Below are 25,761 nucleotides of genomic sequence, written 5' to 3'. Positions count from 1 at the left end.
CCCCTCTCTCCCTGACTTCCATGTCAAGAATTCTTGACGTCTCGTGTGTTTGCCTGTTTGGCAAGAGAGAAAGCTGAATATGAATGTAGTGAGTTGTGCTGTTAATAAGACATGTAACAAGCTATTATCTCCTTACCTGGAACTCGTGCTGCCCAGTGGAAAAACTTGCTGTATCATCCAGTAAAAGCATTAACAAAGGCTAAAAATGCTGTCAGTGTTGAGCTAGGTCTCTGATTTGAATTGCATTGCTGTATATCCCACCATCTCTCCTGTAGATGAGAACACTATAAGATTCAGCTGATGTGCTTGAAGAGTGTAGTATCTGTACGTAATTGCTAGCTAAGCACAAATGTCTGTTGGATTCTTTAATATCATAATATTCCAAGTCTGGTTTCTTATGTTACTCAGGATAATTTAAACATTGCTGTATCAGGTTTAATACCCTGCCAGAGGCGAAAGCCTAGATCAGAGTGATCACAGGAGAGGTGGATTCATCATGACAAAGAAAGCAAATGTTCAGGAACTGGAAAGTTCTGTATACGGTAGATTCTTCAAATTGGGGACAGTGTAAGGGAGCTTAGGGAACTGGGCCCAGTTGGACAGAAACTGGGAAGAATTGAATCTTGCCACATGGAGTTCTGAATGAGGGTGGAAAGTGGATACTACATTACAAATCATTGTATACTTGTCGAGATCTATAAGGTGAAACGAAAAGCTTTTAGGAAATATTATGAGCACCTTAGAATTTCTATTTAATTATTGACATAGAAAATTACTCAGGCCAACACTACAACAGATTGATGTAACACCACAGAAACAAGAATGTAATCTTTGCAATTCGCTCACTGATGGATAAATCCTAAATTGGAACACTGAGGACTGTTCATATCAACAGCTTGACATGTACATTCAAATTCAAGGCAAGGTTTGCACACCCCCTTTCTGTTTCAGAAGCTTCCCAATGCTTATATATGTAATCCAGGCAGCATCAGGAGGTGCGGAAGTCAACATTTTGGGTGTAACCCTTCTTCAGGTCCTGAAGCAGGGTTACACCTGAAACGTCGACTTCTGCACCTCCTGATGCTGCCTGGCTTGTTGTGTTCTCGCAGCCTCCTGCCTGTCTATTTTGGTTTCCAGCATCTTCAGTTTATTTGCCTCTATACATGTAATCCACTAGGTCCACTGCCGTACAGTATAAAATATTCAATGTGAGAGAGCCACTGCTGGCACTTGAAATACTGTGGAGAGTGTTCCATTAAATGTCACTCTATCATACATGTGAACATATGTGTTAGGAGCAGGAGTAGGTTCCTGGAACTCTCTCTCATTTGATAAGGTTATGGCTGATTTGACTTGAGCCTAAACTGCTCTTGCCTGTCTACCCCCTCTATAATTTTTGTCTCCCTTATTAATGAAAACTCCATCTGACACATCCTTCAGAATATTCAATAGCCCTGCCTGCACTGCTGTCTGGGGAAGAGACTAATGCATGTGATTGACTATCAGAGAAAATATTTCTGTTCCTCTCCATCTTGATGGGTATTAATATCTGAAACATTAGAGTGGTGCTGAAACATTGTCATGAGTAGAATTCGGGTGTGTAATTATAATGTGTAATCACTTACAGAATCTCTAGTTCAGAGAGTTTTGCTTAAGTCGATAAGGTGGCTTGGATGGAAGTCACCAGGCTAACTACAGGCACTGCTGCTCTTTCCCTCTCACGACTCTCACTCTCAGAAGGCTGGTTAAATTACGGATGCATGTTGGTGAAGCTAAATGGCCTTTGGCAAGTCACATACCTGAACTAATGTACTGTAGAGCTGGCTAGTTGTGGGAGTCAGTAAAGGCGACTGTCCAGTTAGTCAGTTAAGGATCACTTGTGGGCAAGCAGTCAGAAAGACCCCATAAGGTAATCTCGGTTCTGCACCACTCTGATGGATTTTCCCAGAAGTGGAGCTGTCAGAATATCCTTCAATCTGCTCACCCTCTGCCTAAAGATAAACAACAGGCAGAGGAGGGGGTGTTCAAAAATTAGAAAGCACACGCTTCAGAAAGTGAAATAGGGACACAGTATCTGGTACTGTGCAGGAAAGCTTCCATCCTCCTTACAGAATTGGTATGTCACTCAGGAAACTGCTGGACACCAGTGGTTCCAGGAAGGGTCCCTGAACACAGAACCACCAAATGGGCACTTGGCTCAATGAAATGTTCTGCCACAGAGTATGCCAACAGAAGATACAGGCAAGGAAACTGAACATTGACAGCAGCTAAAAGCGTCTTCACCAAATAGAGTGGCACAGTAAGAATATCCAACAGTCTGCTCAAATTGCAAGGTGGAGCTGCCCTGCAAAGCGTTCTTGCTCCAGCAAGGAGTATTTAGATGGACATCAAACACCTCAAGGTGTTTGATGTCAAGTCTGAGTATGTAATTTAGAGACAAACCCCTTACCAGTCAAATAGGCGAGCAGTTTGTGGCAGGCAGCTCCAGCCAACACTGAGGAGACTGAAGAGCAAGTTTATTAGTAAAGACTGCAAACAATGCACTTCCAACTTTTCAATGAGGAAGAAGTGATTTCATTTTGCACTAAATTTAGAATGATAGCTGCAGTGTATTGGTTACACCAAAACAGCATCTGGAGTTTATATAGGAACTAAATTTATTTTTGTTTTCCTGTCAGACTATTTTCAGTGTTTAGATGTGAACAGAGCTGTCTGACCTCGTCCCTTTACTGGTATGGGGAACAGCTATACCCAAAGCTAGGATGTTTTACCCGTTCATTAATGTAGTTTGCATGTCAATCATGGCCCTGCATCCTACAATCTGCAAGCTTTTAGAACTCAAACAGCCACCTAACAGTTACATCTCAATTTACCATTTCATGTTTCCTTCTGTGATGTTCAGCCTTGGTTACGTTAGAGCTTTAATGCAGCTAATATTATCGACAATGCCTGCACAAAGCAACTCTCCCAGTTGCTAAATTTTTTCAATGTTTAATCAAAGCAATGTCTGGACCTTCCATTATAGGCCCGGGTAGGTTTAGAAGGATCCAGGAATCCAGCTCCGTGTGGTGTTAATGTGAAGTGATGTGAAAAGTTGGCAGGTCATGTTGCGGCTGTACAGGACACTGGTCAGTTCAGTTTTGGAATATTGCATACAATTCTGGCCTCCCTGCTATAGGAAGGATGTTGTGAAACTTGAACAGGTTCAGAAAAGACTTACAAGGATGTTGCCAGGGTTGGAGGGTTTGAGTCACAGAGAGAGGCTGAATGAGCTGGGGCTGTTTTCCCTGGCGCGTGAAGGCTGAGGGGTGACCTTTTCAAGGTTTATAAAATCATGAGGGGCATGGATAAGATAACCAGACAAGGCTTTTTCCCACGGTTGGGGAATCGAAAACTAGAGGTGATATGTTTATTGTGGGGGGAGGGGGGGAGATTTAAAAGGGACCTAAGGGGCAACTTTTTCACGCAGAAGGTGGTGCATGTGTGGAATGAGCTGCCAGAGGAAGTGATAGAGGCTGGTACAATACCAACATTTAAAAGGCATTTTGATGGATATATCAATAGGAAGTGTGCAGAAGAATATGGGCCAAAGCTGGCAAATGGGATTAGATTTATTTTGAATATCTGGTCGACATGGATGAGTTTGACTGAACGGTCTGTTTCCAAGCTATACATCTCTATGACTCTGTAGCAACACTCCCAAGGACATCATACTGCTTCCATTCATAGTCAGGTCAGGACCTGACCCTGGGTATAAACCACAAATTTAGCATTGATTTTACAGTACAACTGGTAAAGTTATAGTATAAACACACCCGTTATTACAAAGAACATTTAAACAACTTCAAAGTCAAAAACATTATGTGGAGTGTTGATTTGGGTGTGGGAACCGATATGGTAATGTTTGAAAAGTGCTGTGTATTCTTGGTGAAACTTCTTATGGTCCCAGTAATTGCTATAATTGGAGCAATAGCCATTCTCCAACATTATACACATACACATTATGACTGCCCACAATTGCCTGTATGCCATTTAAAATGAAAATGACATCCTCAATTATAAGTGTGGCCATCTTTGCAGAGCCCTGACTCATATGGGACAGCTCAGGCTCTTTCATGTCCAGTAGCTAATTGCTTGGTAAAATCGCACGATACTCTATAAATGTAGAAAGTCACTCAGTCCATCTTAGTTCATTCACTCAGAATGGCACTGATATCCCCCATCAACGTCTTCATCCATGTGGTTTTAAATGAATACACTGCTCCATTATATTTATGTAACTTCCTATTATTAGCCTTATATTTGCCTCATTAAACCTGGTCCAACTTTCAATTTAATAATTTCCCGGCTTAATATTTCCATCTTGTATACCTCTAAAGGATCTCTTGATAAAGGCTTCTTTTTCAAGTGAGAATGACCTGCATTTTTGAAGTTCTAAACGTGGAGTTCAGTCGCGGTTTTACAGAAACCATAGAGAATATTGAAGATGATTCTGTTAATTTCTATCACTTTCCTCTCGAGGCTTTAAGGAAGAGCCAATGACCTATAGTTACAAGATAATGCAATCCTGATTAAAAATAGCGATTTTAAAAAAGACCAGATTTTACAAGAGGATTTGCAATTATGTAGTGCTATTCCAATCTCAGAATGACTCAACTTACTTCCTGACCAATGAAATACTTTTTGAAGTATAGTCAGTGTTGAAGTTTAGTCATACTGCAAAATCTCACAAGTAGCAATGTGATTATGCCCAGGTAATTAGTTTTTAGGTGTTGGTTCAGGGACGATACTGCCCGAGCTACTAGAGAGAACTACCTGTGCTGCTCTTAGAAATTGTATATAGGATCTTTTACATCCTCTTAAGGGCGTAGTAAGAGCCTTGGTTTAACATTTCTTCCTAAAGATGATTCCTCTGGCAATGCAGCACCTCATCAGTATTGCACTGGAGGACCAACCTAGATATCAGCAAAGGACAGTGGTTTTCCAAAGTTCTTCACAGGGTAGGAGTGCGGGAATGGCTGAGGCATCTTGAAAGAACTTGCTTTAGGAAGAATGGCTGGCTGTTCCTAGTAGTGTAGAAAATCATAGTTGCAGTGGGTTTGAGGCCATTATAAAGCAACAGACTGTCAAAAATCATTGTGCTAAGACAACAAAATTCAATTCTGGTGTAAAGTCAGGAAAGTCTCTTATTCATTTGAAGAATTCCCACCTCACTCACATTTTAAATTCACATTTGGTTGCCATGAGTGACAATTTAGGTTTGTTTATATTTTTCCGCCTGCTGCTGCTTAAGTCTTTATTTGTCCTCCCCTCAAGGTTTATGGAGGCCATGCACTCTTACTGTTAGACTGACCTGGATGACTTTAATCCATCACCAAGTGAAATTAGCAAACCTAATTTTTGATGTGTTTCACCAAGCCTCCATTTGGTTAAAGCATTTGGCATACAAAGTTGTGATGACATCATCCAGCGTTCATGCTGAAAATGTAAATCTCTCTTGAAACAAAATACTGCTTCTTTCACTGGAAGGTTAAGCATAGACACTCAAAAAAAAAGCAGCCAAATATAGCATTTAGCTTCTGTTCCTTTGTCCACTTGAGTATACCACACCTGATGTGAAGTACCACTATAATGAACATTTGGACTTGATCCAAAAGGTATCTTTTGAGAAAGGACAGTGTGATTATTTTTACTTCTCCTTCCTACACCAATCATACACATTCTAAGACACCCTTTCCCATTCTTCCTGAGCCACCCCCAATACTTAACCCAAACCTTATTCTGCCACATCCACATTTTCTGTTGTGCCTTTTTAGTTGCAGAGTTAACACACATGATGCAATCATTTGGGCAGCTCCTTCTGACAAGCTGCCATTGTTTTTTTTTCGCCCCAAAAGGAATTGTCAGGGCTGGTTTCAGCTGAATTCTGGAATATAATATTACACAAAATAAATGCAATGGTTGCTTGCCAATCCAACAGATTTTAGTGTGAAGCTGCCAGGGTTATATTTGACATGCCAGGTTTTTTTTCCCCTTTTTTTGAAGTAATTTCTCTATGGAAATTATTTCTGTATATGCTGTGTTATAATTCCCAACTGTAAGACAGTGTGAACAAGTTAAAGTTAGGATTTTCAGCATCATTTCGAACTCAAAAGACCAGTGGGCATGTTAGCGCTAAATTGCCAATGATTGACCCAGCTCCTTGCCCTCCCACCACACACACACACACACAAACACACTTTGTAAAGAAGTGAACCTACTTTGATGTTAGAATAACAGTCAAGGGAGACTGGCGCTAAAGTACATGCATATGACCTGTATCCTCCATTTTTCTTGTCCTCCAATGCCATTTCTTCCTGCAGCCAGTCCAAATTCATGCCAAAGCCTCATATTGCTGAATGGGAGGGACTTCAGCTCCATGCTTATAACCTCTGTACTGCACTGGTGTTGAGCCAGACTGTGTGCCTAAGTCTTTGCTGAGATGAAGCAAAGGCTAATACAGTAGTGCTACTGAAAGGTTCCCTGATCCCTGGTCTTCCTGCTGAGTTCCTAGTATGCCGGGTACAACAATTCATTTTATGGCACATAGCCTGATACGTGTGAGTTCCAAGACCTGGTGTGCAGCTACCTCCCAACAGCTGAACCACCTCCAGCCAGTGCTGACTTTCTCCTAGTGTGGGGACGCCTCTTTGTGACGAGGCTGATGGAGCCAATAAATATGAACAGTCAGGACAGTGGTGCTGACAGATTTCCTGGCAGCTGTGCAGCTGCTTGTTTCCGGCGTCCCCGGCTCTTGCTTTGGCTACACACCTGGACTCTGCCTGCCAGCACTATTTAAAACGAGTGACCTCACGGAGATCTCTGGATACGTTGCTGGGATCAAGAGTACAAGCTACCAGAAGGCATTCCTTGGCACTAGGGCCCAGAGCAGATTTTTAAGCCCAAGAATTTCTCTCAACAGAGAGAGGCTGCAAGCTTCAACAACCCATGCTTTTTCCATTGATTTCAATCCCATCTACTCATCTCATTGTCATGAAGGGATTTAAATGTAGAATAGTACAGCACTGAAGGAGCTTATAGTGTTTGTGCTATGTTTTTGAAAAGCAATTAATTTAATTTTGCTGTAAGCTTTTACCCATATCCCTGTATTTTCTTTGCCTTCAGTTATTTCTCCAAGTTTTATTTTTAAGGTTGCCACTGGGTCTGGAATAACCTGCCATTCAGGCAGTGCGTTTCAAATCCCAATTATTTGATGCATAACAAAGTTTTTCCTCATTTTGTCATTTTTTTTTTTGCCAGTCACTTTAATCTCTGCCACTGGTTATCAAGCTTTCACACTTTAGAAACAATTTTCTGTCCCTCTATTTACATTATCCAAGTCCTCCATGATTTTACACATCTCTGTCAAATCTCCCCTTGGATTTCTTTGCTGTAAAAAGAACAGCTTCAGCCTTTTCCATAGTCTTGTTTTCAGCTTTCGATCCAATTGATTGATGTGAACAGGCGGGAGAGACGATGACTCCCACGAGTTGTTGGTATGCACGTCGAGATTCCAAATGTTCAATAAATTAAGTTAAAACAGAAACGAAGGTGAAAACAAGTGGACATATTTAGCATCCTTAATTTAATGTAAAAAGGAAAGGTGTGCATTTATGGAGTGCCTTTCACAAATTTGAGCCATCTCAAAGCATTTTTGAAATAAAGTCTCTGATGTAATGTCGGAAACAGTGGTGCCAAATTGCACAAAATTTCCAAAAACAGCAATGTGATGATAATCAGATAATTTATCTGTTTTATTGATTGAGGAATAAAGATTGGTTTCAGAATAATACCAGTGAAGCTTTTACATCCATCTGAGAGGGCAGACTTAGTTCAGTTGATTTAACTCTTCATTTGAAATACAGCACCTCCAAAAATACATTTCTTTATTAAAGAACAAAGAACAGCACAACACAGGAACAGGCCGTTCAATCTACCAAGCCTGACTGATCCTTGCTAAACCAAAAACCTCTTGACTCAATATGGTCTGTATCCCTTGATGCCCTGCCTATTCAAGTATCTGTCAACATGCCTCTTAAATGTTGTTCTTGTATCTGCTTCATCCATCTCTGGCAGCACTTACCAGGCACTTGCATTTCTATCCTGGGAGAGAGACTCCCAACAATCCATCCTATCCAAACTCTCATAATTTTGTAAACTTTGTCAGGCTGTCCCTCAGCCTCCATTGTTCAAGTAAAAACAAACAAGTTTGTCAAATCTCTCTTCTTAGCTAATACCCTCCAAACTAAGCAACATCCTGGCAAATCTTTTCTGTACCCTCTCCATAGCCTCTACATACTTCTAGCAATGTGGGGCAGCATGGTGGCTCAGTGGTTAGCACTGCTACCTCACAGCATCAGGGACCTGGGTTCAGTTCTCACCTCGGGCAACTGTCTGTGTGGAGCTTGCACATTCTCCCCGTGTCTGTGTGGGTTTTCTCCGGGTGCTACGGTTTCCTCCCACAGTCCAAAGATGCGCAGATTAGGTGAATTGGCCAGGCTAAATTGCCCGTAGTGTTAGGTGCATTAGTTAGGGAATGGGTCTGGGAGGGTTGCTCTTCGTAGGGTCGGTGTAGACTTGGGCCTGTTTCCACACTGTAGGGAATCTAATCTAAAAACATGGTGACCAGAACTATACGCAACATTCCAAATGTGCCCTAACTGAAGTTCTATTAAGCTGCAACATGACTTGTATTGTCATTTATAGACGTTATCTTTATAAAATTATCTTGAAGTTCCTTACCAAAGGTCCTTATCTACATGTTTCATCAGTATTGCAGTTATAGAGACTTTCTTGCGTAGTGTGCAGGATTTGTCTTATTGAGCCTTGAATAAGACAATGTTTCCAGTCTGTGCAAGAAGCATTAGAGCATAGTAACGGAATCGCTTTGGTGAGCCTTAAAGTGACAAGAAAATAGAAAAATCTGCCATAGGTTTCCAAGATTAATCAAATATAATGTCACTTGTTCTTATATAAATCATTAAACATGATATGTATTATAAATATATATGTTTTTAATTTTCCAGCTTGCATAACATATGTATGTACACATATATATAATTTGATATATGCTAATTTGTTTGTAATTAGCTGTATTTACGAACAATTATTGGGATGTCTCTTCATTAGAGAAAGACAACTGGTCATATAGCTTGAGGGGCCCCACTCACACTAAGGATCGGACAGGTAAGGAGAATGGGTGTCTGTGAACTATTAAATTCTGTACAGGGATTGCACCCTGCTAATGGTGTCATTCTATACATAGTATGTAAGCACGTGTGTACCATACACATCTTGCAATTAAGTGCACACATTACTGGTACTTAATTAATTGCAAAGTATACCCGCTAGCCATGAGCTATTAACTTTGACTATTCCCAGCTTATGATCTCAAGTGGCTGAGTCCTGAGAAACAGTCCTAACATTGAGTCATAGGCTAGAGGTTCCTCATATTCTTGTAATCATAAGAAAAATACAGATATGGAAGGTCTTAGGCTTCATCTTACTTATCATAATTACCTCCTCAAAATGCAATCTCTTTCCTCACTGGTATTCTGAAACAGGGTTTCACCTCCCAGATCTGTACCCAGCTTTTCTGAAACACTGTCTCTGAAGCCCTCCTATCAAGTTTCCACCTTTCTGACAGCATTGAGAGTTCCCTGGCCAAAGGCACAAATAGAATTCACTGTTGCAATTCAAGAAGAGCAAAGCCAGCACCAACTCTGGCATCTGCCCAATGACTTTATCCCCCTCCCTAGACAATGACACAGTCTCGACTGTTAGTAATCATTGTGACTTAATTGACTTTTAGCTAAGCTTTAAACTTCAGATTCTTTCCATGAAAAAAGCTAACTACATATATCTGTGTAAACCCACCCATCTCTGTCATCCTGTCAGTCAGTGGAACAATGTATGTCCTGTCATCTTTGACCTAACTATTCTAGATCTGACTTCCACTCTTGGTAAACATCAGCCAATCAATCACATTATTGCTTGTGTCCTGTCCCACAACAAAGTCTGATCAAATTGCACATTGTCCAGTGTGTCTTGAGGCAAACCATCTATTCTTTGAAGGGTTCCAAGATCAATTATCCATCAATTTTTAAATCCAATCCACCCGATCCAAATAAAAACAAAATACTGTGAATGCTGGAAACCTGAAATAAAAATAAGAAGTACTGCAGAAAATCTGGACTGGCAGCATCTCTGGAAAGAGAGAGAGAAACACAAGGAACAGGTGAAATTTTATGTTAAGTGTGAGTTGCGTCACATTTTTGGAGGGTATTTTGCCACAACTGCTGGCAAGCTTTCCTCTTCTATCTTATTCAATTCTACACATTAACTACCTACCGCACTCCAATGGTGTCCCTCACATCTTATTCCATTCCGTTTTACCACACACTGCTCCCTGCAAAACTCTCAACTCACTGGATATTTGCCAACAAGCCAGCATCATTGGCACCTCTGCCATATTTAAAAGGCCGCTGTGTGGGAAAATGGCATTGTAATTCTTCAACAAGGAGATGGAGTGGGTAGAGTGAAGGAGTGTCCTATTCTCAGGACCAGCAGAGATGGACATGTCAACAGATTTTGGCAGCCTGGCCTAGGTCAGTGCAGTCTCTATGGTGTGGAGAAATGACCAGTGGTTCCACAAGAAGATAATGACCTTCTCTACTCCAGGGTCAGTGTCACACTCTTTTCTCTGCTACCTCACCCTTAGTCTATCTCTGTTATGGCACCCACCTACCACAATCGTTCATGCCCTGCAGCATCTTCTCTCACCTGTTCTCATTCCCAAACCCCCCCAGCCCTGTAAGATTCTGCCTAATGTTTCAAGTTCAGTGAAAGAGGAGTCACTGGACTTGAAGTGTTAAGTCTGTGCCTTTCTCCACAGATGCTGCAGACCACTTGGTTCACTTCCCTTTTCAACTCACTGGTGTCTGCTCTTTTCCTGTTCAGCATATTTATGCTGCACGTCATTTTCTATAACTGCTCTAAATCAAATTACTTTTCCCCAGATGCTTCCCCACTGAAACATGCAATCCCCAGTACTGGATCCAGCACCATCCTTCCTTGTTGGATTGGAAACACGACGATTGAGAGAGTTCTCATTAGTGTCAAAGTACTCATTTCTGGATAGTATCCTCCTCTTTATCCTTCACATTCTTGCCATCTAGGTAGATAATAGGAGAGCTCCAATCATCTATTAGTTTGTGCACTGGTATCATCATCTTCCTGGAAAATTGATTGTCATGGATTTCCACCTCTTTCTGTCCTCTGCTGTTCTCGCAGAGTTCATATCGGTCAGCTGCATCCAGCCCATTACATCTTCTAATTCCCTCCCCGACATTACCCATCAGTCTTTGCTTCCAATAATTGTCTGTCTATTGGCAGCTCTGATGGTGCACTTGAAGTACTGTGGCTTTCTCTCTTTGAGATTATGTGCTAATTTCTTCTTTGCTCCAGTACTATCTAGCACTTTCTGTGTGTGTAGACTGTGCAGAACATTCGCTGTATGTCCACATCTCAAATACATTCAGGTTATCAATGGGCTCCTTGTTGTCACTGTGTGACTCCTGTAAACAGGTGAAAGTGTCTGGCAAGCTAAAAGGACCGTCTCAGACAACCCTGGGACCATTGAACTCTTTCCTTCCCAGTTTTTACCTCTGTTCCTAACATCAAATTGTTTTGGATCTGTTTGTGGTTGTTTTGGTTTTGTAAGGTGGTGAGAATTTTAATCAGTAGAGTTATATGTCAACAGTTCATAATTATTTACCTGTAGTTAGAATCTTTTCATTTGTCATGATTAACAATTCTTGTTAAACATAGACACCCGGTTCACTCTTCTGTCCACTTTCCTGATGAAGGGCTTTTGCCCGAAACATAGATTTTCCTGCTCCTTCGAAGCTGCCTGAACTGCTATGCTTTTCCAGCACCACTCTAATCTCCACTCTTCTGTCAACCTGGGTCTGAATAGAAACATAAATTGGGGACTTTTGAGTACTTTGATAAAATACTTAACTTTTGTGACAAACTCCAGGAATAATGGGACTCGACTTCCAGTATCATACCCTAGTGAGGCAGACAGTGGCTTATGGTATATACCCAGATAGATTATAATTCCTCCACTGTTCCTTAATCCAAACTAAACCCAGTCTTCTCCTATACCATTCCTTTCCTTTCCACTGCTATCATTTCCATCAGTCATCTAGACAGATTCAACAGTGTTCCCTGTCCTGGGATTGCACAGTTAAATAATTTCAGAGTTTGACATCTACTTGTACTCAGGTGTCCATTTTCCATATTGATCACATAATGCTGAGATCCTCCAGGTCAAATTAACATGTTACTATGCTGCTCGTTAACATGTGAAGCCTTGTTTCAAACAGCTATTTCTGTACAGTGTTTAATTTTGTGCAGCCCTGAATATGTTATTCTGTATCTGTTATTTGTCATATCTGTTATATCTTAGTTACTAGGACACAGTATTCAAGGAGTGACTTAACTGGCGGTCTATAAATCCTGAGCTTTACTTTGGACGTGTGTGCTGTTGTTTTACTTTTCCTGTATGTGCAGTGCTTTAGCTGTTGTACAATGGAATCTTACATTCCCTATGGAACAAAAGCTGGAAGGACAGGGCACACAATCTATCCATCAACCCATGGCTCCTCCTGCTGACTAATCAATTGGTTGGTAACTGCTTGGAAAGGTCAATAGGTCAGACTGCTCCGTCTGGTCAGAAGCTTGTGAAAGGCCGAGATTTACAGAAGAGAAGTTCGCTTCATCTTATTTCAAGTATGAATTTCAGCATGTTTTCTCAGTCCAACCTCTGACACTTGCCTCTGATTATGGTTGACAATGCGTGCCTTTTGTGTTGAGTCATATCGACATTGGCGGCTTGTGAAAAGTCCACCAACAGAGAGCAGCTTGCAGCTGGAAGCTGGGGCATGCTATTCTTTTATCACACACAGCTTTGAAAACTTATTCCCGCACAGAGGCTTTTGTCACAAAAACAGAACTTGCTGGAGAAAGTCAGCAGGTCTGGCAGCATCTGTAGGGAGAAAGTAGAGTTAACCTTTAAAGTCTGGTAACGCTTCTTCAGCAGGGGTCTGGACCCAAAATGTTAACTCTGCTCTCTCTCCACAGATGCTGCCAGATCTACAGAGTTACTTCAGCAAGTTTTGTTTTTGTTTCAGATTGGTGGCTGCATCCATAGTTCTTTGTTTTATTTTCGAGGATTTTGTCAGATTAGTTTGCCTCCAAACTGTGTGAAGCACCATCCATGGAAAAAAGTGGAGGCAGGTCCAGTTACAAAGTTTAAAAGACATTTGGATAAGTAACATGGACGGAAATGGGCGAATCGCAGGCAGGTGGGACTAGTTTAGTTTGGGATTATGGTCGACAAAGACTGGTTGGACCGAAGGGTCTGTTTTCATACTGTATGATTCTATGTCTCTATAACTCATCTTGACCTTGGAATAGGAGTGAGAGAGCCTCCATTCATATGGGTATCTTATCTCATTCCTCTGGAGATCCCAAACCACTTTACACAATGGTGAATTACTGTAAAGAACTATAACTGTTATAGAAACAAATCAAGGATACAGCATCACAATAGTTTTACAACCAGTAATGAGTTGTTGAGAACAGTTAATCTATTTTTGGGAAAGGGAGGCACATTAGCCAGGACAAGAGAAAAACTTCCTTTCAAGACCATGTCAAAATTTATGTAGGAAATAAGGATATTGAGAGGTTTGGAGAAAAAGTAACTTTAAAGGTAGCGAGAAAGGTAGACAGGCACAACAGGACAAATGACATGCTCTTGATCGTTTTCCCTGCTCTCTTCAAATAGTGCTATGGACCTTTTAGGATCTAAACAAGGAGAAAGAGCTTCAACGAATATTACTGTCTCAAAACTGCACCAAAGGCCCACCCTAAATTATTTGCTTTAAGCTCTAGAGATGAGTGTCAACCTGACTAGTAACAAAAATTCTATCAACAGAGTAAAGTTGATACTTACTTTAAATGGGCTGGTGACCTTGGTTAAAATAATAAGTTAAAATATCACACATATATAAAATATATAAAACATACTAACATGTTTGTACACTGCAGCACTGATAATACACAGAAAGTAACTTCAAAGCATTACCTATTTATAACTTCTGCACCATGTAATGGGTTAAATAAGAGTGCAGCCCAATCATAATGAAAGGCAAGTGCTTCCTTATAAGTATCCACTCACGTCTTAGCACTGCTCTTAAAGTTCTAGAAAGTACTGTAATTGCAACCATAATGTTCCCAGCAGTCCTTCCTGAAATTCAGCCCCATGTGATGTGGTTTCAACTATATAATAAGAAAATTCTGTTTTATGACCAGAATTGCTTATGCAGCATATCGGTGTAATGCCAGTGATGATCTCAGTGCTGATGGTAATTCTACACTTCCTGCCCCAGTAACACTGGTTATTCAGTGTGGCAGTTGGTAGATTGCGCTCCCCAGAGTGTGTTTCTGGCAGTATCGCATTTTGCTGCTCAAAATGGCAATTTAATTACAGAATATAAATCAGTGAGTGCTGATTGAGGCCTCACACAGCACATAGCTGTCTGAGCAAAGACTGCTGTAGATACATGGACACAGCTTTCCTTTCTCACTGTATCAGCCAATAGAGCAAAAAACACCTGAAACAAACAGCAGATCTGACGGGATCAAAAAGGGAAGTAAGTGCTTCCCTACCTTCCACGTGGTTGGCAATTATTTTTCCTCTTTACCCTGTGTAGGTGACGAATTTCCAGGATGAAGCCATGGGTCGGTTTACTAAATTAAAGGCGCTATGTAAATACAAGCTGTCATTGTATTGCTTTCATTCATTTAACTGGGACAACCTTGGCAGAATCAACAGTTTTTTCTCCCTCAATAAAAAACAAACTTTTCAAATTCTTTGTTGGCTCAAGACTAACCCAATAAAGAATTGAAAAGGTACTTGCTGTGAGCGCATCTATGTACAAATGACTTCTCTAACCTTCCTGAACTACTGATCACTGTATTCCTAACTCTGCTAGAATCTTACTACTGACCAGTTTCTGTTATGCTATGGGAATTCTCCCCACTTTGATGGACACTTGCAGGTTCTCCATGGTACACAGGTCATTCCATTGTGGTGGTCTACCATTAAATGTGCAATCTTCCAAACACCTCTGGCAGCATGTGAAATGCCACTTCCAAGGGCTCTTGTTTTGGCCATTAAAGAGAAAGTGGAGAGGAATATCTATCCTACAACCAGCAAATATTATTAATATAGTCATTGGGGCCAGAGTGCAGTGGTATGTTATCAGAAGGAGGGCAAACGATAAAATCCTCCCATGCTGGCACTAACTATCTGTTTAAAAGCATCAAACATGGATCTTGTTATTGACTGAGACACAAAAATGCACCTTTGGTAGTTGTTTAGTACTGCATGCAAATGAAAATAAATTAACCACAAAGCTCAGAGTTTGCAGTTTTGTTTTAATTATTCATGGATGTGAGACAGCAATTATTTCCCATCCCTAGTTGCCCTTGAGAAGGTAGTGGTGAGTTATTTTCTTGAACTACTGCAGTCTAGTGAGGGAATTCCAAGATGTTGATCCAACTACACTGATGAATGGAGATAGCCGGATTTGAAAACTGGTGAGTGGTTGGAAAAGGAAGCTGGAGGTGATGGTTTTCCCATGTAACTGTTGCTATCTTCTGGATGGTAGTAATTGTATGTTTGGAAGGTGCTGTCTCAGGTGTTTTGATGAATTTCTGCAATACATCTTAGAGATGGTATACACTACTGGTGGAAGTAAATATTTGATGATGAGGTGCCAGTCAAGTGCCCTGGATGGTGTCAAGCTTCTTGACTGTTGTTGAAACCACACTCATTCAGACAAGTGGAAATATTCCATCACAATCAAGACATGACCTCAGTGGTGGGCAAGTTGTTGGAGGGAATCCTGAGGGACAGGATCTACATGTACTTGGAAAGGCAAGGACTGATTAGGGATAGTCAACATGGCTTTGTGTGTGGGAAATCATGCCTCACAAACTTGATTGAGTTTTTTGAAGAAGTAACAAAGAAGATTGATGAGGGCAGAGCAGTAGATGTGATCTATATGGACTTCAGTAAGGCATTCGACAAGGTTCCCCATGGGAGACTAGTTAGCGAGGTTAGATCTCATGGAATACAGGGAGAACTAGCCATTTGGATACAGAACTGGCTCAAAGGTAGAAGACAAAGGGTGGTGGTGAAGGGTTGTTTTTCAGACTGGAGGCCTGTGACCAGTGGAGTGCCACAAGGATCGGTGCTGAGTCCTCTACTTTTTGTCATTTACATAAATGATTTGGATGTGAGCATAAGAGGTGCAGTTAGTAAGTTTGCAGATGACACCAAAATTGGTGGTGTAGTGGACAGCTAGCAAGGTTACCTCAGATTACAACAGGATCTGGACCAGATGGGCCAATGGGCTGAGAAGTGGCAGATGGAGTTTAATTCAGATAAATGCGAGGTGCTGCATTTTGGGAAAGCAAATCTTAGCAGGACTTATACACTTAATGGTAAGGTCCTAGGGAGTGTTGCTGAACAAAGAGACCTTGGAGTGCAGGTTCATAGCTCCTTGAATGTGGAGTCGCAGGTAGATAGCATAGTGAAGAAGACATTTGGTATGCTTTCCTTTATTGGTGAGAGTATTGAGTACAGAAGTTGGGAAGTCATGTTGCGGCTGTACAGGACATTGGTTAGGCCACTGTTGGAATATTATGTGCAATTCTGGTCTCCTTCCTATCGGAAAGATGTTGTGAAATTGAAAGGGTTCAGAAAAGATTTACAATGATGTTGCCAGGGTTGGAGGATTTGAGCTACAGGGAGAGGCTGAACAGGCTGGGGCTATTTTCCGTGGAGCGTCGGAGGCTGAGGGGTGACCTTATAGAGGTGTACAAAATTATGAGGGGCATGGATAGGATAAATAGACAAAGTCTTTTCCCTGGGGTTGGGGAGTCCAGAACTAGAGGGCATAGGTTTAGGGTGAGAGGGGAAAGATATAATAGGGACCTAAGGGGAAACCTTTTCACGCAGGGGGTGGTACATGTATGGAATGAGCTGCCAGAGGATGTGGTGGAGGCTGGTACAATTGCAACATTTAAGAGGCATTTGGATGGGTATATGAATAGGAAGGGTTTGGAGTGATATGGGCCGGGTGCTGGCAGGCGGGACTAGATTGGGTTAGGATATCTGGTCGGCATGGACGGGTTGGATCGAAGGATCTGTTTCCATGCTGTACATCTCTATGACTCTATGTCATGTGTCTCATAAATGTGGCCAGGCATTAAGGAGTCAACAAGTGAGGTATTCACTGCAGGATTCCTAGCTTCCAACCTGCTCTCTTAGCCACAGTATTTATATAGTTATTCCAGTTTCTAGTCAATGGTAACCCCCAGGATGTTGATTGTCAGGGATTCAGCAAGGGTAATGTCATTGATTGGCAAGGGCCAATGGTTGAATTCTCTCTCGCTGGAGATGGTCACCTGTCAGCCTACATCTGGATATTGTCCCGGTCTTGCACATTTGGGCAGTAGCTGAGGTGTTGTGAATGGTGCTGGACATTGTGCAATCATTGGTGAACATCCTCCCTTGTGACATTATGATGGAGAGTAGGTCCTGGATGAAGCAGCTGAAGATGGTTTGAGCCTAGGACACACCCTTAAAGAACTCCAACAGGAATGTTCTGGAGTTGTGATGACTGACCTCCACAACCATCTTCTTTTTGCTATGTATGGCTCCAGAGCGTTTTCCCCTGATTCCCATTGAACGTTTTTCTGGAGCTCCTTGAGGCCACACATTTGCACTAATGATGTCAGGGCGGTCACGTTCATCTCATCTTTGGAATTCACCTTCTTTGTCCATGTTTGATCCCAGACTGAAACAAGGACAGGAGCTGAGCGGCCCTGGTGGAACCCAAACTGAACATTAGGAAGTCTGATTTGAAGAATGAATTCAATATTTTACATTTATACGTAACTTTTTATTGCGCCTTTAAAAGCCATAAATATTTAGAAGCCCAGACTCTGTCCTGCAATTGTCCAACAGAAATTGCTGATAATGACAACATCATTTTAGCCACACAAACTCATTTTAACAAAAAGACCTTCCACATAAATCTGCCAAGTATTTCTTCCCTTGTCTATTTACCTAACAAACACTTAACAACCATTAAGTGTGAAACTTTGCTTTAAGTTTACAATTTGTGTGTGAATTTCTCAGACACTTCACACCTTATTGCAATTTTAAGTTCTGCCAGTTGTTTTACATGGTGCACCAAGACTCATGCAACAATATCAAGGCACACATTGCATTCGTTGCCCATTCAAAAGCTGATTGAATGCTGCTTGCCTTTTACTATGGTTTCTTTTGTTGTCCTGGAATGGTCACTTGGATTGGATGAGCTGACCGTAATGATGGCTTCTCTCTCCATTCAGTGGTTCAGTGGTTTGCCTGGTTCTGACGTCTGGTATATTTCCCTCAGAACTCACCAGCTTAGGAGTTACTAAAGAAGTAGATTACTCTAAATGATCTAAAAAAATGTCTCTCATCAGCTCTGCGTTGTGCCATACTGCTTTAAATTCCAGCACATTATCCAATTGCAGTCCTGGCTGTCATTAGCCAACTGTCATTAGACAGAAGTGAATTTCATTGGTCATTGTGAATTTATTGGGTGGTATTTCATGGTGGATGGAGGACGACTAAATTATTATTGTTCCTGGAATTTGGGGCAAAAATTCAATTTTTCAGATTGTTGAGTTCTTAAGTCAGAAATAATGCTGTAACCTATTGACTGACTTCCCTTGTAAATGAGTCCTAATGATGCTTACTTTGTAATCTGTAGCCAACAGGGAGATGTGAAGGCCCATACATTTTTAAATAGGGCCATTAGTGATTCATGTACTTCTGTTGTCATAGTGACAGCTAGAGTTAAAAGTGAGGCTTGTTCTAATCCCAGGGTGAATTGTGCTAATTATACCCTTTGGGAAAAAACTTGTGAAAATTTTTAACAAAATGGCATTTGTTACAGTTTAGCCCACTTGGTCTTGAATGCATGACTAGACAACAGTTTTCATAACTAAAACCCATGCCTTTACTCACTACGTGTATAAGTTAATGTAGCCAGATTTAATAGTTGACCTCTAATCTTGGTAAAAGGCTTACTGGAAAATGTATAGGATTTTAACATGCTCTTCCATCATCTTCCAAGGGAAAACTAATGACCCTATGCAATCTAAGACTATCTAACATGTTTGCAGGTGAAATGAAATATAGAGCCTGAAGACTGAAATAGATAGTAAAACAGTAGCCTCCTTTAAGTGGGAATTGGATTAGTCCCAAACATGTAAATATCCCTTTTTTTGGTCATTTATCTTTAGAAACGTCTTGAAAAATATCCCGCCTTTGATAATAAATATGTGAGACTGTTTCTCATACAGACCCTCTGACCTTCTTTCCCCAGATATTATATGCTTGAGGAAATACAACAGTGGGATTCATGAGATGGTCAATGGATTATATTTGACTTATTTGAAAATAGACCTGTTGAAAATCGGACCTCAAGGTGCGCAAATCACAATGAGCCAAGTATAAATTACCTGTGTCATCCCGATAATCTTTCTGGTTATAATTGTTGTCGACTTCCGTCCACGTTTTGGAAACAGAGCCCCGTTTGTTAAGTAATCCATATTAACACTTTAAATTACGCATTGCTGCCATTAAAGTAAATCATCGAATGGAATCATAGAATTCTTACTGACCAGAAGGAAGTCATTCACCTCACAGCGTCCATGGCATCTGTTGAAAAGAGCAAACCATCGGGTCCTACTTTCCTGTCTTTTCCTGCTTGCCCATAAATTCTCTCTTCAGATAATCATCTAATTTTTTTCTGAAGATCTCAGTTGGGGCAGTGTCACTCTTACCTTGGCATTATTACAGCTTATGTTCAAACATGGACAGAACATATTATTTCCGAAGGTGGAGTGTGACTGCCCTTACCATCAAGGCCACATTGGAGCAAGTGTGGCATCGAGGAGCAAAACCAGGGTTAATGGGAATCAGTGGAAAACTCTCCGCTGATTGTAGTCATATATAGCACAAAGGAAGATGGTTGCAGTTGGAAGTCAGTCATTTCAGCTCCAGGACATCTCTGCAGGAGTTCCTCAGGGGAGGTCCTTGGCACAACTATTTTTAGCTCTTTTGTTTTGTTAGCCTTTGTAGTGGTTTTGGTGCAATTGAATGACTTGCTAGGCCATTTCAGAGGCCAGTTAAATGTACACCACATTCCTATGAGTCTGGAATCAAATGTAGGCCATACCAGGTAAAGATGGCAGATTTCCTTCCCTAAAGGACATCAGTGAACGAGATGAATTTTAATAAAAACTGTTACATCGTAACCATTAGACTAGCTTTTAATTGAAATGTAATCACTTGCCAATATGGATTTCATAAAAATGTAGAAAATAGGCCATTCAGCTCATTGAGCCTGATCTGCAGGATCCTGGCTGACGCTTTATCTTGATTCCGAACTCCCCACACTCCTTGACACCTTTAGAAATCTATTTATTTCTTAAATAGATTCACCTCTAGCAACTAATGTGGTCAAGATTTCCACAGGGTCATCACTCTCTAAGTGAAGAAACTTCTCTTCATCTCAGTCCGAAAAGTTCTACCCTGGAAACTAAAACTATGACTCCCTCCAGCCTGGGGAAACATCATCCCCACATCCAGTTTGTCCAACCTTAGCAGAATGTTATAGTCAATGAGATCCCCTCTCTTTATTCCAGTCTCCTGTGAATTGAGATGTAGTCAACCCAATCATTCCTCATATGGCAAATCTGCCATCCCAGGAATCAGTCTGGCACACCTTTGCTGAGCTCCCTGTATGGGAAATGTATCTTTTCCTGGATAAGGATGTCAAACGTGCACACAATATTCCAGATATGGTGTCACCAAGGCCCTGTACGGCTGCGGGTAAGAATTCCTTGCTCCAGAGACTTCCTTACCCTGGACAGAATGGATGTTGGAAGATGACTCTATGTTTCCATTAGCAGGAGAGACTAAGACCTGCGGGCATAGCCTTAGAGTAAAGGGAAGACCCTTCAGAACAAAGATAAAGATGAATCTATGGAATTAATTGCCACAGAAAGCTGTGGAGCCAAGTCATTGCATATATTTAAGACAGATATAGGCTCTTGATTGTCAAGGGGATCAAGGGTTACAGGGAGAAAGTGGGAGAATGGGAATGAGAAACTTTTCACCACAACTGAATGGCGGAGCAGACTCGATGGGCCAAATGGCCTAATTTCTGCTCCGATGTCTTATGGTCTTAAGCAGCTGTTTTATGTCAGGAAAATGTTTTATAATCAACTATAAAATCCAACATCAGCATATCCAGCTAAACTAGCTTTAATAAGTTTCTTCTGATCTTGCCTACAGTCAAAACTGCCTGGAATAGTAGTTGCTATATTCTGAAGAAGTACCACTGAATCCGAAATGTTAACTCTGCTTTGTCACTCCACCAATGCTGCCAGACCTGCTGAGTTTTTCCAGCAATTTCTGTTTTTGTTTCTGATTTCCAACATCCAAAGGTCTTTTGGACTTGTTTTGCCCTGCCTGGTTAACTAATTTTCACAACTAGATTTGAATGGGACAGAATTAAAAATCAAAAAAGGTCAGGGGTTTCAGCAATAAAATAAGCTTAGCATGTCCAGCACAAACTGACCAACAGCCTCTTCTAAATCCCTAATTGAAATATTTTTGTGGTTTTCAGAAACCCAGAGCATTCCACTTGATGTCTTGGCAAGACATCGTGTTTGTGTCACTTTTGACGGACATGTTTGGAACATATTCCATTACATGGCAAAATATTATCATTTGAAGAATTACCAATGCAATCAAAAATTAATGCAGTGTTTACAGGACTTGTCAGCAATGCCTTAGCTGTTGGCCCTTTGCTACCCTTTGACCCTACATGATTTGGTTTCTGATTGGTTGCATGCTGGCTTGCCTGTAAACTGCTTGCTGATGCAGACTGGTTTTGAGGCTTAGAGTCATAGAGATGTCCAGCACGGAAACAGACCCTTCGGTCTACCTTGTCCATGTTGACAGATAACCAAGTCTAGTCCCATATCCCTCTAAACCCTTCCTACTCCTATATCCATCCAGATGCCTTTTAAATGCTGTAATTGTACCAGCCTCCACCACTTCCCCTGGCAGCTCATTCCATTATTGCACCATCCTTTGTTGAAAATGTTGTGCCTTAGGTCTCTTTTATATCTTTCCCCTCTCACCCTAAACCTATGCCCTCTAGTTCTGGACTCCCAACCATTCCATACCGACCGTCTGAAGAGTAACCCACCCAGACCCATTTCCAGGAAAAAGACCTTGTCTATTTATCCTATCCATGCCCCTCATGATTTTATAAACCTCTATAAGGTCACCCCTCAATCTCTGATGCTCCAGGGAAAACAGCCCCAGCCTGTTCAACTTCTCCTTATAGCTCAAATCCTCCAACCCTCGCAACATCCTTGGAAAACTTTTCTGAATCCTTTCAAGTTTCACAACATCCTTCTGATAGGAAGGAGACCAGAATTTCACACACTATTCCAAAAGTGGTCCAACCAATGTCCTGTACAGCTGCAACATGACTTCCCAAGTCCTGTACTCAATGTTCTGACTACTAAAGAAAAGCATACCAACCGCCTTCTTCACTATCCTATCTACCTGCGACTCTGCTTTCAAGGAGCTATGAACCTGCACTCCAAGGTCTCTTTGTTCAGCAACACTCCCTAGGACCTTACCATTAAGTGTATAAGTCTTGCTCTGATTTGCTTAAAATGCAGCACCTCGCATTTATCTAAATTAAACTCCATCTGCTACTCCTCAGCCCATTGACCCATCTGATCAAGATCTCATTGTAATCTGAGATAACCTTCTTCGCTGTCCACTGCATCTCTAATTTTTATGTCATTTGCAAACTTACTAACTATACCTCTTATGTTCACATCCAATTGGGGAGATAGCAGGCCGTACCTACTGCTGTTGCTGGGGTCAGTGTATAGTAGCACAGCGAAGCACCCAAGAATGCTACCTGAGAGACACTCTGTATTGCTGCTTGATGTATTTACATCTGATTGTCTTCCTTTCTGAAAGGTTGGACTTGCTGCTTTTGGCACACGGTTGCCTGGTTAAAGGGAAATTGTGACTGGAAGCTGAGGCTGCAGATTCTCAAAGAAAAACTCAGGTCAAATCTAGAACTAGAAGTCATAGTTTAAAAATAAAAGATTGCCAGTGGCTCAGTGGTTAGCACTGCTGCCTCACAGCACCAGGGTCCCAGGTTTGATTCTGGCCTCAGGCGACTGTCTATGTGGAGTTTGCACATTCTCCCTGTGTCTGCGTGGGCTTCCTCCGGGTGCTGCAGTTTCCTCCCACAGTCCAAAGATGTGCAGGTCAGGTGGATTGGCCATTCTAACTTGCCCGTAGTGTTAGGCGCTTTAGTCAGAGGGCAATGGGTCTGGGCGGGTTCTTCTTTGGAGGGTCGGTGTGGAATGGTTGGGCCGAAGGGCCTATTTCCATGCTGTAGGGAATCTAATCTAATCTCAGATAAGTTAATTCATTTTGATCTATCCACAGCAACATGATCACCAGAGCATGTCTCATCAAGTGGCAATGGCATACCTTTGACAGGGCACTGATTCTCCTCAGTTTGTATTGTTTTGGTAATTATTTCCCATAGCTGCTTGGATTCATGTGCTGATACCTGACCATTAAACCGTGGTTTCCACCATTTGAAGCAAAGCTATGGTTTGTCAGAATTAAATACACGAGGGCTTAAGAGTAGTTTCTTTCAAACAAGGGGTGAATTTGGTCCTGACTGACCAGTGTGTAGGCAGTTAAAATCATTCCAGTTTCTTTCCGTTGCCTTCAGGAACTGGTCGAACACCATTTTTATTTGCTCCACCAAGTCAGCTGCATGGGTGCTATCCCACAGCAGCACGGTCAGGTTTCTGTCTATTTTGGTCAGCAAATTAGGTCCTAGCGATGAACAGGAAAGAAATAGCAGTCACTTCCCCACAAGACCAACACAACAAAGCTTTGGAAGGTCAGATATTTTTATTTTAACTTTCCTGCTGGGCTCTGCTGGAATATCATCTGGCTTTTAGCTCAATGACATTCATTTCGAGAAGGCTAGAATACAAGAGCAAAGACGTACTGCTGAGGCTGTATAAGGCTCTGGTCAGACCACATTTGGAACATTGTGAGCAGTTTTGGGCCCCTTATCTAATGAAGGATGTGCTGACATTGGAGGGAGTCCAGAAGAGGTTAACAAGAATGATCCTGGGGATAAAGGGCTAGTCCTATGAGGAACGTTTGAGGACTCTGGGTGTATACTTGATAGAATTTAGAAGGATGAGGGGGGGGATGTGTTTGAAACCATACAGAATACTGAGAGGCCTCCATAGAATGGACATGGAGAAGACGTTTCCACGAGGAGAATCTAGGACCTGAGGGCACAGCCTTAGAGTGAAGGGATGACCCTTTTTAACTGAGAGGAAGAGGAATTTCTTCAGCCAGAGCATGGATAATCTGTGGAACACATTGCCACAGAAGGCTGAGGAGGCTGTAGTGATTGTAACGAGACATTGGCTGACACATAAAAAAGGTGAGTGTCAGAGATAATGAAATAAAGTACTAAAGTCAAGGACTGTTCATGTGTTAATAAAGGGTGACTTGGCAGCGGAATACTGGCCTCTGTGGAATAATTTCAGGTGCCAAGTTATTGAGTGTATTTAAGACAAAGGTAGGTGGGTTCTTGATGGTAAGGGGATCAGGGTTACAAGGAGAAGGCAGGAGAATGGGGTTGAGAAACATATCAGCCAGGTGGACTCAATGAGCTGAATGGTCACATACCACTCCTGTATCCTATGATGTTATGGTCCTTACATGATCTGCCTTCCCCCCTCCCTCAGCAGCTTCTCCCATTGTGTGATCCCACAGGATGGCCACTTGCCTTCTGTTGGTGGGCAGTCTCTAGACAACATGATTTCCTGCTGTTTTCCAACTACATTTGTACAGGGAAGAGGTGGAATGTCAGCCAATGTTAAAATTGCATCTTCCTGCAATGATGAGATGAGAAGGTAGTACTGGAAATTCCCTGAAATTGAAATCCAGGTCCACGTTATTATCCTCTTGCCTTTGTCCCTGTCCCCCTTTACGATTCTGCAGTGTAATCTCCAAAAGGATGCATTCCAGTTAACTCTGTGCACCCGTTCTACAATTATTCCTGTTTTCTCATTCAGGTTTCTTGTTTTGTGTGAAAGGCAGTAAATCAGCTCAGTGCCTCACTGGCTTAACAATGAGTCGATGCTGTCTTACGCTTTGCCTCTTGCTCTCACTCCCACTCTGACTCTCACCATCTGCTCCAGAGATTGCACTGTCAGCACAGTCGCACACTTGCTCAGCACTCATTGGCATAAAAACAACGACGAGTTATCATCAAGCACTTGTTCACACAGCCAGCAATCTCCATTCAGTGGGTCAGTGGAGAAAACCAACACATTCGTGGTTTCTTTAAGCAAAGCTGACCATAGGTAGGTAAGTGAATGTTGCTTTAAGTGTTTGCGCCATGCCTAAGCAGGTTTGATCGTTACAGACGGGGTTTA

The 25,761-nt window shown here is 41.7% G+C and overlaps 1 protein-coding gene across 7 annotated transcripts in view; it reads left to right on the top strand.

Moving 5' to 3' along the window:
• The window catches only part of lhfpl2a (LHFPL tetraspan subfamily member 2a), a 173,441-nt gene that overhangs the window by 63,044 nt on the left and 84,636 nt on the right, over positions 1–25,761 (top strand). Inside the window, exon 4 of one of the 7 annotated variants that reach the window (XM_088000415.1) lies at positions 9,169–9,225. The exons of 5 other annotated variants lie outside the window; for them this stretch is intronic. The gene's annotated coding sequence lies outside the window, so the exon portion shown is untranslated. Of the gene's footprint in view, positions 1–9,168; positions 9,226–25,601; positions 25,694–25,761 lie in introns of those variants that run through there. One more of the 7 variants, XM_043707019.2, reaches the window with a different exon arrangement.

This window comes from Chiloscyllium plagiosum, unplaced genomic scaffold (genome assembly GCF_037043375.1).
Source record: "Chiloscyllium plagiosum isolate Xiang-an unplaced genomic scaffold, Cpla_swu_hap1 HiC_scaffold_2, whole genome shotgun sequence".
NCBI classification, from domain to species: Eukaryota; Metazoa; Chordata; class Chondrichthyes; order Orectolobiformes; family Hemiscylliidae; genus Chiloscyllium; species Chiloscyllium plagiosum.
Note: the sequence above shows the minus strand (reverse complement) of the source record. Positions and strands in the feature narration are given on the sequence as shown.